The sequence below is a fragment of the Papio anubis genome, chromosome 4 (assembly GCF_008728515.1).
Source record: "Papio anubis isolate 15944 chromosome 4, Panubis1.0, whole genome shotgun sequence".
NCBI classification, from domain to species: domain Eukaryota; kingdom Metazoa; phylum Chordata; class Mammalia; order Primates; family Cercopithecidae; genus Papio; species Papio anubis.
In genome coordinates, this window is record NC_044979.1 from 164,250,268 (window position 1) to 164,265,965 (window position 15,698).

At 40.2% G+C, this 15,698-nt stretch overlaps 1 long non-coding RNA gene and 1 pseudogene across 1 annotated transcript; one reads left to right on the forward strand and one right to left on the reverse strand.

Annotated features, from left to right (window-relative positions):
- Positions 1-751: 751 nt before the first annotated feature.
- On the reverse strand, positions 752-2,640 carry LOC100998810 (annotated as a pseudogene).
- A 5,108-nt stretch (positions 2,641-7,748) lies between these two features.
- On the forward strand, positions 7,749-13,761 carry LOC116274582. The gene is made up of 4 exons (XR_004183366.1): positions 7,749-8,714; positions 9,307-9,468; positions 10,504-10,619; positions 13,722-13,761. It is a non-coding gene; the product is annotated as an uncharacterized LOC116274582 (long non-coding RNA).
- The last annotated feature ends 1,937 nt before the right edge of the window (positions 13,762-15,698 follow it).

The window sequence follows — 15,698 nt, forward strand, 5'->3', positions numbered from 1 at the left end:
AGGACAGCTTGGACTGAGTTCATATAAAACCCTTGAGGACTAGCTTTCATTATAAAGACAGAGTTTCTTTGTCTCCCTTGTTGCACTAGAATACTGAAGTATACTCAGAAGACCAAAATTCTTCATCACCAACCTTTTCAGAAATGTCTGTAGCTCTGTGCCTAAAATGGTTCTCTTCTTTCTCACATCTTGCCTTCCCAAATTGCAGCACTGAACTGTCAGCTTTGTTACACACAAATGTTAATAAAATATAAAAACAGACGTAGCCAAACAAGAAAATCACAAAAGTACAAAAACTTCACCAAACAATTCACTTCTAACCTACATGTTCCACATTCTTGCAATGTTTACAACAAAGTGGCAGGGGGACAGCTGAGCTGTGGCATGTAAAAACTCCTTCCTTCGAATGAAAACTCCCCTCTGATTTTCTACTTTACAGTCAGTTCACTACAGTAAGTCAGCTGGCACTGCATAAGAGGAGCCTGGGAGAGGCCAGCATCCCCCTCCCCTCCCATTCTTCCCTCTTTGCAATAGTGTGGCACATGGGTCTGCCTCTACATAATTCCATAAGGGCTGAAAGATCCCTAACAAAACGATTAACAGGGCTATGCAATCATTGTTCACTACTGTGAGAACAGCATAATGCAGCACACAAATAAAAAACTGTTTTTAGTCACAATTCAAGGTGGAACCTCAGCAACATCTCATAGAGCCCCAGTTGAGAAACCCACCTCCAGCACCAAAAGGCCTCCTATGGGAGATCATTTTCATTTGATTTGGACCCTTCTGTGGCTTGACTTGCAAGTTCAGGTTTGGCTCCTCCCTCATTTACCACCTGCGGATTAGACGGTTTCGTCTGCCCCAGCTCCTCAGTATTCTCTAGTGCCTGCTGGTTATTTTTCCCTTCTGCTGTGTTGTTTCGATCTGATTTGTCAGCAGCTTCCAGTTTACCTTCTTTCCCATTTCCCTGCTCTGAGTTAAGCTGTGATGGATCCTTAGAGCTCTTTATCACCTCCTGGAGACTGAATTTTCTTTTTCTTTCTTTTTCTTTCTTTTTTTGAATGCTCTGTTGCCAGGCTGGAGTGCAATGGCACCATCTCCCACCTCAGCTCACTGCAACCTAAGCCCCCCGGGTTCAAGCGATTCTCCTGCCTCAGCCTCCTCCCAAGTAGCTAAGACTACAGGCCCGCACCACCATGCCCAGCTAATTTTTTAATTTTTAGTGGAGATGGGGTTTCACCGTGTTGGCCAGGATGGTCTTGATCTCTTGTCCTCGTGATCTGCCCACGTCCTTGGCCTCCCAAAGTGTTGGAATTACAGGCATGAGCCACTGTGCCCAACCGGAAATTGTATTTTCTAAATATGTAATCTTTCACGACACTCAGGCAACAGACAGCTTTGATGATTTCTACTACCACCATGTACTGTGGATTGGTGAGATCCAGTTTATTTTCTGAATTGAGGGTACACACTATTCCTCCCAATTCTTTGATAACTTCTCTATTCATGTGACTGTGTCTGGAGTTGGTTCCTTCTGGTGGGTTCGTGATCTCACTGACTTCAAGAATGAAGCCACGGGCCTTCCTGGTGAGTGTTACAGCCCTTAAAGGTGGCATGGACCCAAAGAGTGAGTAGCAGCAAGATTTTATTGTGAAGAGTGAAAGAACAAAGCTTCCACAGCATGTGAGGGGACCAAGTGGGTTGCCACTGCTGGCTGGGGTAGCCAACTTTTATTCCCTTATTTGTCCCCTCCCATGTCCTGTTTCTCTCCTATCAGAATGCCCTTTTCTCAATCCTCACAATGATTGGTTACTTTTAGAATCCTGCTGACTGGTCCATTTTACACACCTCTTGCTAGCTACAGAGCATTGATTGGTGCATTTTTACAGAGTGTTGATTGGTTCATTTTACAAACCTCTTGCTAGCTACAGAGCACTGATTGGTGCATTTTACAATCCCCTTGTAAGACCGACTGGTTCTCCAAGTCCCCACTGGACCCAGGAAGTCCGGCTGGGTTCACCTCTCATGACTGCTATTTTGAGATTTGTACACAATCTGAAACGTCCCTTTGCTTGGAGCTTTAAACTAGGGTTCCAAAAATGTTTCTGCATATTTTTTCATATCCTCTAAAAAAGCCTTGCATGTGCCTGAGATGGGTAACATTCGTAGAATAACTTGAGTCTTCTTGGTTTTGTACACATCCTGGAGAATATGATGCACCAATTTATCAGGTTCTATCCTGAGTGTCCTGATGAAGACAATGTTATTTGCTCCACTTTCCACTAACTGAAATCTTCTTAGGCTTATCTCTGTAGATGCCTTCATGTCACCAACTTCTTTCTTCAAGGCAGCCTCCACATCATCATCTTCTCCCTCACTTCCAGGGGGCTTCTGATCCTTGTCTGTAAACTTTTCCAGCCTATACGTGTTGTCGCCATATTCGTTGAGTAGGGTGTAGGCCTCCTCTACACACTTGGGCTGGTTCATGTTGCAGGTGATGAGGATGCCCCATAACCTGGGCTATAGCTGACTGGGTCCGCCAGAGTCGCAGCGCCGAGCCCACTTGGCCAGCACATACTGAGCCTTGCCTCTGCGCTTCCCGCCGCCAGGCTGAGGAGGCTGCTGGGCAGCAACCGCCATGATGTGTGCAAGCTGAGAGGAAAGAGAAACGTTTCTCCACAGCTGTTGGAGTCCTCACCTCCCGGCAAACTTCTGCACGGTTTAGGGGTGTGAATAGAAGAAGTACGATGGTTTCAGCATTTGGGATACATATGCCTTTTTACCTGCAGACCATGAGTAGTTTTTAATCACTTAAGTGTTTTTGTCTTCTCACAAAGGTTTCATGGACACCTCTTTCTCTTTCCGAAGAAACAAATTTCTTTTGAAATCCTGTTAGTGTTTCATGAAGGCATCTAGCCAGTGCAGCTTCCTAGAAGGAAACTTCCTTCTTAGGAAACTAAACAAGATCCGAAAGCAATTATGCTTTGCATGGCGATCACTTAGAGTTCAGTGTGGGAAAAAAACATATATGTGTATATTAGGCGTGTGTGTGTGTGTATATATATATATATGCAAAAGCAAAGTGATGTGTGTTTGGTAAAAGACAAAAGCCTTCTGCGCACTCTATACCATTTTGGGAATACTAAATATCACCTAGGACATGAGGCTCATGGTTTGACACTCAGCATGAAAAAATATATATTAAGAAAATGTGTTCTGGGCATAGTGGTTTGCACCTGTAATCCCAGTACTTTGGGAGGTTGAGGTGGGTGAGGCTAGAGGCGAGCAGTTCGAGACCAGCCTGGCCAACGCAACAAAACCCTGTCTCTACTAAAAGTGCAAAAATGAGCTGGGTGTGGTAGTGCATGCCTGCAATCCCAGCTACTTGGGAGGCTGAGGTAGGAGTATTACTTGAGCCCAGGAGACAGAAGGTTGCAGTGAGCTGAGATTGAGCCACTGCACTCCAGCCTGGGAGATAGAGCAAGAGTTTGTCTCCAAAAAAGAAAAAAAGAAAAGAAAAAGAAAAACAGAAAGTTTGTACAAACTTTATAATTTCAATAAGTAAATAAGTGTCATAAATGATTATTAGTGGAAGGATTTCTCTTTAAATTACTTGGATCATCCCTCCCCCAACCCATCACCAGTTTTTTACTTTATTTTGTAGAGGCTGCCACACTCATCTAGGGGCTGCGTCTACTAATTGATGTAAGTATTGACCACTTATGGGGTTTTAGTGAAATAGTAACCTCTGAAAAGTTTCCCCACTTCCTGAAAAATCCATGTACATTTATCATTTTGATATATGTATATATATACAGAAAGGTTATCAGGGCCAGGTGGATTGCTTGAGCCCAGGAATTTGAGACCAGCCTGGGTAACATGGCAAAACTCCGTCTCTACAAAAAAAACACAAAAAAATTAGCCGGGTGTGGTGGTGCGTGCCTGTAGTCCCAGCTACTCGGGAGGTGAGGTGGGAGGATTGATTGAGTGAGCCATGTTCACGCCACTGCACTTCAGCCTGGGAGACAGAGACCCTGTCTCAAAAAAAAAAAAAGGAAAAAGAGAGACAAAAGTTATCAGAAAGTAGGGAAAACTTTTGAAAGAGCGCTTGGATAAGATGGAAGTCAGCTGCTATCAGAGGCTAATATCCTAACTGGACTTCCATTGGCAAATATCCTGTTTTTTTCCCAGTGGGCAGTAGAATGTATATTTCTTGGCTTTGCAAGAATACGAAAATATCCCATTCATTAACTTAGGTTTCATGCTTCAAATAAACAATTGCCCTGATTTCTAAGATAAGATACAGTTAGCTATGAATGCATATAGGCAGAATCTGGTGCATATGTTTATCTCAAATCCAGGGCTGTTTTTATGTTTTACAGACCATGCCCTGCAAGTCTAAGTGGGGTAAAGTTGTCAAGGCAGGAGGCTGAGTGAGGACACACCAGCTTTACCTGCCTTGGGGCACTCCTGGGATTGATTGGTTTCCCCAGAGCCATAAAATTTTTATTATTCTTCTGCGTATATCAGGCCATGGAACTGTGTGGCCTTCTGGGATTTCTGCTGCTTGTAAAATGGCACAACATTTTTGTTGGCTGAAGTGCAGGGTGAGAATTGCTCATCAGCCTTCCAGAGAAACTGGAGACCTCTTTTAGGGTCATTGGTTAACCTGCACCAGAGGGCAGTTAATGAGTCAATGAAGGAAATGCTAACATTAAATTTAAATGTGTGAAGAAGGATTCCTCCAAGCATCAGATGAGCTAGATGGGGTAGGAACATTGAGAGTGAAAATCTGGGAAATAACCAAGTGCTTTGTTCTTTTCTAAGGCATGCAGAACTCATTACTGCTGATGGAAGCAAAAACAACAAGGCTGAGTGCCTTCAATAGGTCAGAGGTTAGACACCCTCTGGCTCAACTTTACTGGCCAGTCTTCATTAGGTGAGCAAAGAAGCCTCTAAAGAGAAGAAGCTTGTTTGCCCTACTGGAAGAGCAGTCATTGCTTTTATAAATAATCAATACCACATATCTTTACATATAGTTTCATCATACTTAAAAGATTTCAGCTTCTTCGTGGTATAGAAGTTACAGATGGATTAAAACCAAATGCTTAAAATTCACCCCCCCAGAGAATATGGAATTGGTCTTAGAAAATGGTAGTCTTTAAGATGAGAGGTAAGTCAGGTACTAGATATCTCTTACTGGAAAGTCCTACTGAATTCTTCTGATCTAAATGAGTATAATTGAGCCAGTTGGAGTAGCAAAAATAATTTCAGGTGGTATAATGCAGCAATTATAAAGCAGGCCTTGGAACTGGCAGACCAGGTGCCAAATCCCTACTAATTTCAGTGTTATTTGACAGAGTAGAATTACAGTATATAGTTTAACAAAATAGTTGTACAGAGGTTTATTCAGCTCTTTTGCTTTTAAAGAATAGTCACCAATTCCAACAATTAAAAGAATTTTAATGTATCAGTATGATATGTATGTTTAGGTACACACACACACATATATATATATTTATATTTATATTTGAGAAAGATTATCTCTTAGAAATCCAAGAACAGGATTTGTAATAGAACAATTTCTAGGGGAAGTCATTTGGAACACAACACAAGTTTGGGATCCTCAGAAGTAGAAGTCCATTAATTTCACTCCGAGCGCCCAGTGTTAATGTGAAGACACTATGCATCTGTTATCTTCTCTGTACTCCCCTGTCCACCAAAGGGCTTGTGTTTTCTGTATTTCACAATTCAGGCTCTTGAAACAGGCATTCTGGCCTGTTTGAGCACAGACTTATTGGCCAGGTCACATTTTAGCCCAATCACTAGTTTATGGATTGGCTGGTGATGGGACAGACAGGTCTTTATTCCTAATCCAATTAAAGATGTTCATTAAGAAGGCTGCCCTTCAGTGAGGGGAATGGGTGGACAACTTCTTTTTGCTAGGGTATAATGAATGATATGCCTGACAGTCTTTGAGAGTTTGTTATGGGTAAGTTAGATCTGCATGCCATCTTACTTTCTGATTACACTTCTTCACAGTCATTGAAACACAAGTGGAAAGAAGATAAAGATCCCTGTTATTTGAGAGCAAATCTTCTGAATATCCATTCCATGAAACTCAGATACCCTCTCCAGGTAAGACTTAACTTTGTAAACTATTCACGGCAGAAATGTAAACATAAAGAAATTGCCCTACACACTAGGTAAGTAACAGAGTGGAGTGAATCTTAAGCAAAAGGGTCAAGTAGGCAATGAGATTTTTTTTTTGTCAGAGTCATTCTTTCTTTTCAAACTCAGAGGTATTTCATATACTAGCAAATTAAAGCCAGCTGCGCTTTGGGAGGAAGAGGATGTTATTTAGTTGGCAGATAACCTTAAATCGCACCTTTGCCCCATAGCCTATGGCCTTGGGTAAATAAGTGAGCTTCTTTGAGCTTTAATCTCCTCAATGCCAAATGTAACTATCTGCTATGGTCTGAATGTGTTCCCCCAAATTCGTGTATTAAAAACTTAATCCCCAGTGCAGCAGTGCTGAAAGGTGAGTCTCTTTGGGAGGTGTTTAGGTCGTGAGGGCTCTGCCCTTATAAATAGATTAATGCTATCAAACTAGGACTTGATGGAGGGAGTTAGTCTCTCTTGACCGTCTGACGTCCCCCATATAAGGACACAGCAAAAAAGCCCTCATCAGACACCAAATGTTGGTGCCTTGATCTTGGACTTCCCAATCCCTAGAACTGTGAGAACATAAAATTCTCTTCTTTATAAATTACCCAGTTTCAGGTATTTTGTTGTACTAGCACAAAACACACTAAGACACTATCATACAAGGTCATTGTTCTAAATATTGTATGAAAGAGGTGGGTATATGATGGATAATTATTTCATAAGTACTAAAAAAAATGATGGTAGGGGCACCTAAGAACTCTCATTTTACAGATGTGGGAACTGGGGCTTGAGAATTATTTCTGTTGTTTAAGTTCAGTCAGCTTACTTAGTCAAAACTAGAAGTCAGGGCCGGGCGCGGTGGCTCAAGCCTGTAATCCCAGCACTTTGGGAGGCCGAGATGGGCGGATCACGGTGTCAGGAGATCTAAAAAACCATCCCAACACATAACATGGTGAAACCCCGTCTCCACTAAAAAAATACAAAAACTAGCTAACAGGTGGCGGGAGTGGTCCCTGGAAGAGCTGGGAGCTGAGGCAGGAGATCGGCATGAACCTGAGCAGTGAGCTGATCCGGCCACTGCACTCCAGCCTGGGCGACAGAGTGAGACTCCATCTCAAAAAAACTAGAAGTCAGGTCTCTTGACTTCCGAGGCCAGTGTTTTCTCAAGCTACCTCTAAGTTATTCTACAATTCCAAAAACTTGCTCTTAAGACTGTGGATGTAGCTAAAGTTATAGCTTCCAGTTTGCCTACAATGAACAAAACTATTTTTATTATTAGGCTGAATTTCTTTTTTTTTTTTTTTTTTTTTTTTTTTTTTTTGTGAGACAGAGTTCACTCTGTCACCCAGGCTGGAGTGCAGTGGCGCTATCTCAGCTCACTGCAACCTCTATCTCCTGGGTTCAAGCTATTCTCCTGTCTCAGCCTCCTAGGTAGCTGGGACTATAGGCATGTGTCACAATGCCTGGCTAATTTTTCTTGTTTGTTTTTTAACTAGAGACGGGATTTCACTATGTTGGTCAGGCTGGTCTCGAACTCCTGACCTCAAGTGATCTGCCCGCCTTGGCCTCCCAAAGTGCTGGGATTACAGGTGTGAACCACCATGCCTGGCCAAAGTTCTTTTTTTTAAAAAAGAGAATATATCTGGTCCTTATTTCTGTGAAGACTGAATAACTGTTAATAGCCCAAATTACTAACTGTCCTAGAGGAATGTGTTTTAATAGTAACACAAGTCTTAAAGAAGTGAAACTCCTTAGCTAGGCATCCCTGAGCCTCCCTGGCCTCCTGTAGTCACTCTGGCCACATGGCTAACCTCGTGTAGCTCTAAGATCAAGGAGTCAATCCAAGGCTTCCAACTGGTAGTCAAGCTCCAGACTGAAAGGCCATGAAACACAAGTAACCTGAGCTCATCTGGCTGAGCGTCACAATCCAGAAATGTTTTTCATGCCATGCACTCCTCCGCCATGTGAGCAAAGCATGGCATGGTGCAGTGGAAACTTTGTGTAATCCATTCTATTTTAAATTACCAAGGAGTTGAATTTTATGAAATACTAAAGGACTAGATTCTAGAAGACCTTCATAGAATACAGATGGTTTGTTCACATAATTTTTGTCTTTGCTCAGGAGTGCAAGATTTTCCAAGCACGTCTTCCTTCTTCCACTTAGAATTCCTTCACAGACTCTTGTTGTTGTCTATTTTGTGTAAAGCACCATAGGAAATACAAAACGATATTTTATATGCTTTCTTTCCCCATAGAGCTTGTTTTCCAGTTGACATATGAATGGAGACTCCGTGAGGTCTGGAACTTTGTCTGTTTTATCCACTGTTGGGATCTTGTGCCCAGAACAGCATCTTGCAGAGAAAAGGCACCTAAGGAACATTTGTGGAATGTATGGATGAACATTAGTCATAACCAACAAACATTTATATGTCTAATATTTATTCCCCCCTCCCTCATTTTTTTCTTTAGAGATGGGGTCTTGCTGTGCTGCTCAGGCTGGACTCAAACTCCTGGGCTAAGCTGATCTTCCCACCTTGGCCTTCCAAGTAAGTGGGATTACAGGCATGTGCCACAGTGGTTGACTGTGCCCCCTAGTGTTTTTTATTTTTTATTTTTTTAGACGGAGCCTTGCTCTGTTGCCCAGGCTGGAGTGCAATGGCACGATCACAGCTCACTGCAGACTCTGCCTCCCGGGTTCAAGTGATTCTCCTGCCTCAGCCACCTAAGTAACTGGGATTACAAGTGTGCACCACCACGCCCAGATAATTTTTGTTATTTTTAGTAGAGATGGGGTTTCACCATATTAGCTAGGCTGGTCTTGAACTCCTGACCTCAAGTGATCTGCCTACTTCAGCCTCCCAAAGTGCTGGGATTACAGATGTGAGCCACCGTGCCCAGTTTGTCCCCTAGTATTTTAAGTACAGTTGCTGCCTCATTTGATTCTCACAATTCCACGAGGTAGGAACTATTAATGTTTCCATTTTGAAGATGGGGAAACCGAGGCTTAGAAAGATTAACTTTTCCAGTGTTCCCCAGTGGTTATCCTAGGATTTGTAGCAAAGTCAGCTGGCCCTGAAATCTGTTCTCTTGGCCACTGTGTTCTGTTGCCTCTGAATACTATGCTGTCTTCTCCCTCAGAGTAAAATACACTCCTTACCTGTTTTTATAACCCAAAATCAAGAGGTGTTTGTAATGGCCTCACATCTGTGATATAAACAACAACGGGCTGGAAAGTTTTGGAGAGTCTAAACCAGATGTGGGATTAAAGCTGCCCTTGAGGGACAGGAAGGATTTGAACAGGTGAGAAGTAGAGCTCTTCTTCTCACTTAGACTTCTGGGAGAAGTTGGCTTGAAAATCCTCTCCATAATGTTATTATATTATAATCTCATAAAATATTATAGTTATTATCTTTCATCTTTCACCCAGCTTCATCATCTTAAACAGCTTGTGTGGGTGAGCATACAGTCTTGTTCATATTTCTATACAAGCTCAGCACCTAGCATGGCACCTTCTCTTTGATTTGATTGAAATTGAATTATCATTGATGGTAAGCTGGTTGGGCTTGGGAAAGTATTCATGCCAAACCTTGAATTCAGATAGGCTTTTCTTTTTCATGTTTTTCTCCAACCCTTCCTCTGCTTTTGAAGAAGTCCTAAAGTAAAAAAGAACACAACTCTTCATATGAAATCATTTTTGACATCTTCAGAGATTTCCTAGGTTCTGGCCCAAGCCTGACTGTTGTTCTGTTCCACCTACATTTTTCCTACACTTGAGGGATTTCAAAAAATGTACTTAATGATTTGGACTTATTTTAATTTTCTCTAACTTATTTATTTTTTCTGAGGTTAAGAACATTTTGTAAATTCACTAACCAAAGATATTTTGCACACAATGAAAGAGTTTTTAAGAAACATTGGATCAGAGTTAGAATATTTCCCCAAGGAAAGGAAATACACAAAATAGTCACATGATTGATTGAAAAAACAAAGCAAGAGAACTAAAATATCCTCCTGAACTAGTTCCTAAGGTACACTCTTTTTCCATTCTGAAACAATGACTAGTCTGCACTGTTTGTTTTTTGAAGTGAAACTTTGGTGGGAAAATTTATAACCAAAATTTCTGTAATTTCACACTAAGATTCTTTCTCTTGCCAAACATTTTGATGTGAACTCAGGCATTTATCCTCATATGTTTTCCAGCCTGTTCAGGTGTTCATCTCTCTTGTTCTCAATAAATACTAAATTTTCAAGTCAAGCTTCTGGAAAGGTAGTTTGGTCATGATGTTTTTGTAGAGTGATTATAATGCAAATTTTCTTTTATTTGTTTATAATAAGGAACACAAACCCCTGGTGTGAATTTCACTTTCTGAGGATCTGATATTAGTAAAGAAGTTAATTTGGAAAATGTTGGCTATCTGAAGAAGACTGACAAATCATGAATGACCTAATTGGTAAGTTGACAAAGCTATTGAAATTGCTAAATTGACAGACCAAAATTGACAAATTGATAAACATTTTTTTGAGCAGTGACTATATGCAAAGCCAAACTTCCAATTGAAATTTGCTCTGTACTAAACAGAAGCAAAGATGTGGGGGCTTGGAGTAGGCACCTAGTTAGCAATGTCATTCGTTACTCCTGCCAGTAGATCACGGACAAGAATGAACTCTTCCCATCCTGTTCCTCTTTCTAACTTACTGTAACTGGGCAGTACTGTAACTGGACTCATCTCACACCCAGATCAGTCAGTTTTTATAACTGACATTTTCTAATGTATTCAGCTCCATTAGCAGTGCCACCAAATATTACTTCTGATTTCTTAGGAATTAATTCAAACTTTTTTCTCCAGATTTCATCATGCTGAGAAACATTTCTCATGCCTGCAAGAGCTACTATCTATTTCCATAAGTCAAGTTCAAAAATATTGATAGACTTATCTTTGCCCCAATGTCAGTAGCTGTCAGAGACTCAGGAGACTCTAAAGATGCATCAGTAATAGTAGTAGACATAGCAATCGTAATAGTAGTAAAAGTAGCAGAAATGACAGTATTTACTGGATGCTTTCTACTCAGGCACTGTGCTAAGCACTTTATTTTCAGTTACGATTTCATTTCGAAGTGACATAAAGCCCACTAAATTATTTAGTTAGGGGAAATAAGGGCATTGAAAAATGTAAGAACTCAATAGAAGAAAGTAAATATAGCCAGGTATAGTGGCTCACGCCTGTAATCCCAGCACTTTGGGAGGCCAAGGCCAGTGGATCACCTGAGGTCAGGAGTTCACGACCAGCCTGGTCAACACGGCGAAACTCTGTCTCTACTAAAAATACAAAAAGAGGCAGGAGAATTGCCTGAACCCAGTAGGCGGAGGTGGCAGTTAGCCAAGATCACACCACTGCACTACAGCCTGGGCAACAGAGTGAGACTCCATCTCAAAAATAAATAAGCCCAGAGAAAAAATGTCAATCTATTCAATTAAAAGTGGGAAATTGAAATGATAGTCAAGAACTTCCCCTCTCAAAAAAAAGCCCACCCAGATGGTTTCACTGGTGAGTTCTACTAAACTTTTAAAACACAATGAATTTTCTGGCTCTACCACTTGGACTGTATAAGGTTATTTTACCTCTCTGAGCCTTGATTTCTTCTTCTATAAAATGAAATTGTAACTGAAAATAAAGATAATATATGCCACTATAGCTACTGCCTCTATAATATATATGGACATTTAAATCTTTTTCTTTGTTTTGGTCCTAGCCCTTTAAAGATGACTTCCACATTGTTTGAAATTTCTATGCCCTTACTTATCTATTTTGTCTGCTTGTTCCATCAGTTACAAAGAGAGGTGTGTTGAAGTCTCCCACTATGATTGTGGATAATTCTTTTTTTTTTTTTAGCTGTTTCAATTTTTGCATTATAGAGTTCAAACTTATACTAGTAGGTGACCAAATTTAAAATAATTATATCTTCCTGGTGAATTGAATTTTTATCATTGTGGAAATGTTCCTTTTTGTCTTTAGTAAAACTTTTTACCTGAACACCTATTTTGTGTGACGTTAGTATAGGTATAGCAGGTGTCTGAGTCAGTTTTGTCTGCTGTAACAAAGAACCATAGACTGAGTGGCCTCTAAGCAACAGAAATTTACTCTTTGTAGTTCTGGAGGCTGGAAGTCTGAGTTCAGGGTGCCAGCATGGTTGGGTTGGAGTAAGGGCTCTCTTACAGGTTACAGCTCTCTTACAAGAGAGCTGGAGAGCTCCCTTGGATCCCTTTGTAAAGGCAAACATTCTCTTCATGAGGATTCCACCTTGTTGTGCTAAATTACCTACGAAAGACCCCACCTCCTACTACCATCACACTGGGGGCGAGGATTTCAACATATGAATTTTGCAGGGACAAATTCAGTCCGTAACACTAAGTTTTTTTGGATTTATATTTAGCATATTTTAGCTTTTTCCATCATTTTAAAAAATGATTTCACTCTTTAAAAAAAATTAAGTTGTGTGTTATGAACTGAATGTATCCCTCCAAAATTCATACCCAGAAGCCCTAACACCTTCAATGTGTCTATATTTGGAGATGGGCCTCTAAGGAAGTAATTAAGCTTAAATGAGATCATAACCACTTACCTCCTAAAAGGTAAGAGCCAAAATAAATGACCATTTGATCTCAATTTCTATTTTTTTCCAGAATATTCTACCCCCAAATGCAAATAAATTTACACATAACCCATTAATTTTATGTGAAACAGGTGCTATTCTTATTTTGATAATTACACTAAGATAAATGGGAGCTAGAAGCAATTTTCAAAACAAAATAAGCAGGAGGGGAAACAGTTCTGTTTTCCCAGCCTCTGTTCCTGGTCTCTCATTTCTGACTCGAGGACTACCACCCTCTGGAGCCCTGAGAATCACCTTTCTGGAGTTTTGGGATATGCTGCATGTTCCTGACAAGCTAATTGCATGGACGAGGAAAATGGGATAAAAGTTGGGAAAATGGGGATAGGTTAAGGAAAGAAATAATAGATAAAAGCAATAAAGGAAAGAGAGATAAAGGAAGGCAGTATGGTGATGAGAAAGAGATCAGAAAGTAGTATTTTGTGGAAAGAAACATGTGATGACCCCGTATCAAGTAGGCAGAATGCTCCATTAAAAACACAATCACATGAAATTCTGTTATGAAGAGAGAGCATTTCAGGAACATCAGGCTATAGAATGATGAGAGGTACAAGTGCTTTAACTCATTTGCTTTATTGGTTAAATTTTATTTATATATTTAGTTTTTGTCTTATTTAATATTTTAAATGGTATACAATGTGGTATTTTGGTATATGTATACATTGTAAAATTATTGAATCAAACTAACATATCCATCACTTCACATAGTTATTTTATGTGTGTGTGGTGAGAACACTTATCTACTGTCTTAGCAAATTTCAAGTCTACAATACATCATGACTAACTATAATCACCATGCTGTTGAATAGATATCCAGAACTTACTCATACTATGTGACTGAAACTTTGTACCCTTTGTTTTGTGTTTGTTTTTGTTTGAGACAGGGTCTTGCTGTGTTGCCCAGTGTTGCCCAGGCTGGAGTGCAGTGGCACAATCACAGCTCACTGAAGCCTCAACCTCCTGTGCTCAAGCAATCCGCTTGCCTCAGCCTCCCGAGTAAACGGTACTACAGGCACGCATCACCATGTTTGGCTAATTTTTAATATTTTTTGTAGAGATGCGGTCTCACTGTGTTGCCCAGGCTGATCTTGAACTTCTGAGTTCAAGCAATCCTCCTGCCTCAGCTTCTCAATGTGCTGGAATTACAGGTGTGAGCTACCATGCCTGGCCCTTTGACTTGGTTTGGCCCCTTAAGGGTATGAGTTGGATAAGAGTCTACCTCTTCCTAGCTCTGTGGCCTTACCTTTTTTTTTTTTTTTTTTTTTTGAGACACGGTCTTACTCTGTTACCCAGGCTGAAATGCAGTGGCTTGATCATCGCTCACCCCAGGCTTGAACTCCTGCGTTCAAGACATCCTCACACCTCAACCTCCAGAGTAGCTGGAACTATAGGCAAGCCACTGCCATGCCCAGCTAATTTTAAAACGTTTTTGTAGAGACAAGGACTCACTATGTTGCCTAGGCTGGTCTCCGATTCCTGGACTTAGGTGATCATCTGCCTCAGCCTTCCGAAATGCTGGAATTACAGGGGTGAGTCACCATGCCTGGCCCTTAATGTCTTTAAACTGTCATTTTCTCATTTGTTGAGTGAATATCACAATAGTACCCACCTCATAGGGTAGTTCTGGGGATTAAGTAAAATATTTAGATAAAATCTTGGCACATTGTAAGCACTCTGTAAATGTTACCTACTTCTGCTATTATCGTTGTTGTTATAATAATTATTATTATTGGCATACAGGTTGGCAATAGAAAATTATAACCCCCCCTCTAAAAAAAAAAAGAAAGAAAATTATAACCCTCATATTTAATTCAGCCCTAATTCGAAATTATAACTGAATCTAGCAGCTGCAAGTGGCAGCAGTTTAATGAAGAACTAGTTGTCATAACATTTAAATTATATCTATCCGTAGCTAGTTTCTATTTGTAATATAATTGAGTTTTTTCCAAGTTTGTTTGTTACAAATGGAAAAGAGCTTTGCTGTAATCATAAGAGATTTGATTTAATAGTTCCAAAGACCACTGACTTAATTTTGGATGTTCTGACTTTAAATGTGGCTGTGTAAAGCAACCTGTGTGCTTGCCATCCTTGTTTGTTGGTTTTAAAAAGTATATTTTCTTATTATATTGGTTAAGAAAAATTATATTTGTTAGAATATGTTTCTTGTAGAAGTTAAACTTACCCATCAAGCCTTATGCTGTACACACCAGCACTCTAATCATTAGCTTGCTGCCCACAGTTTTTGATTTGCTTCTGTGACTTCACTAGAATCTTAGTGGCCTTTGTCTCTACCAGTGTATTTATAACAAACTTAATTATCCTCAGAGACTTAATTGGTACATAAGTGCAAGACTTTGCCACTAAAAATACAGTTTTTAGATATAACATTATGCCTTTACAGGGTGTATTCTGAGGAAGACAAATATGTAAACATTCTTCATGTCATCAGAATGTATAATATTTTTCTGGAGTGGAAGGTTATTACTCCTATTTTCTCAAAAAGTACCAGGGGGTCAGTGACTTCTTCAAGGTCAATAGCTTCTGTCTGGAATTACCAAGACCATAACTTGAATAGTCTGTTGCAGATTCCCTTTCTAGTCCATAACATTGTCGTGCAAAATTGAAATACTTATGTGACACCAAAACAAAAACAAAAACCAAACAAACCCAAAAACCAAAATCCCAAAACCCCCCAAGAAACTAACACAAAAAAACTAAACTAAAAAACCTAATTAAACCCTAAATCAGGTGGAAACACTTCATATAATTTCTGGATGTGAGAGCTTCTCAGAAGTTAATAAAGATTCCTTGCTCTATTGGATGGAATGCTAAGAAGCTATTGTGGTTGGATTGTGAACATT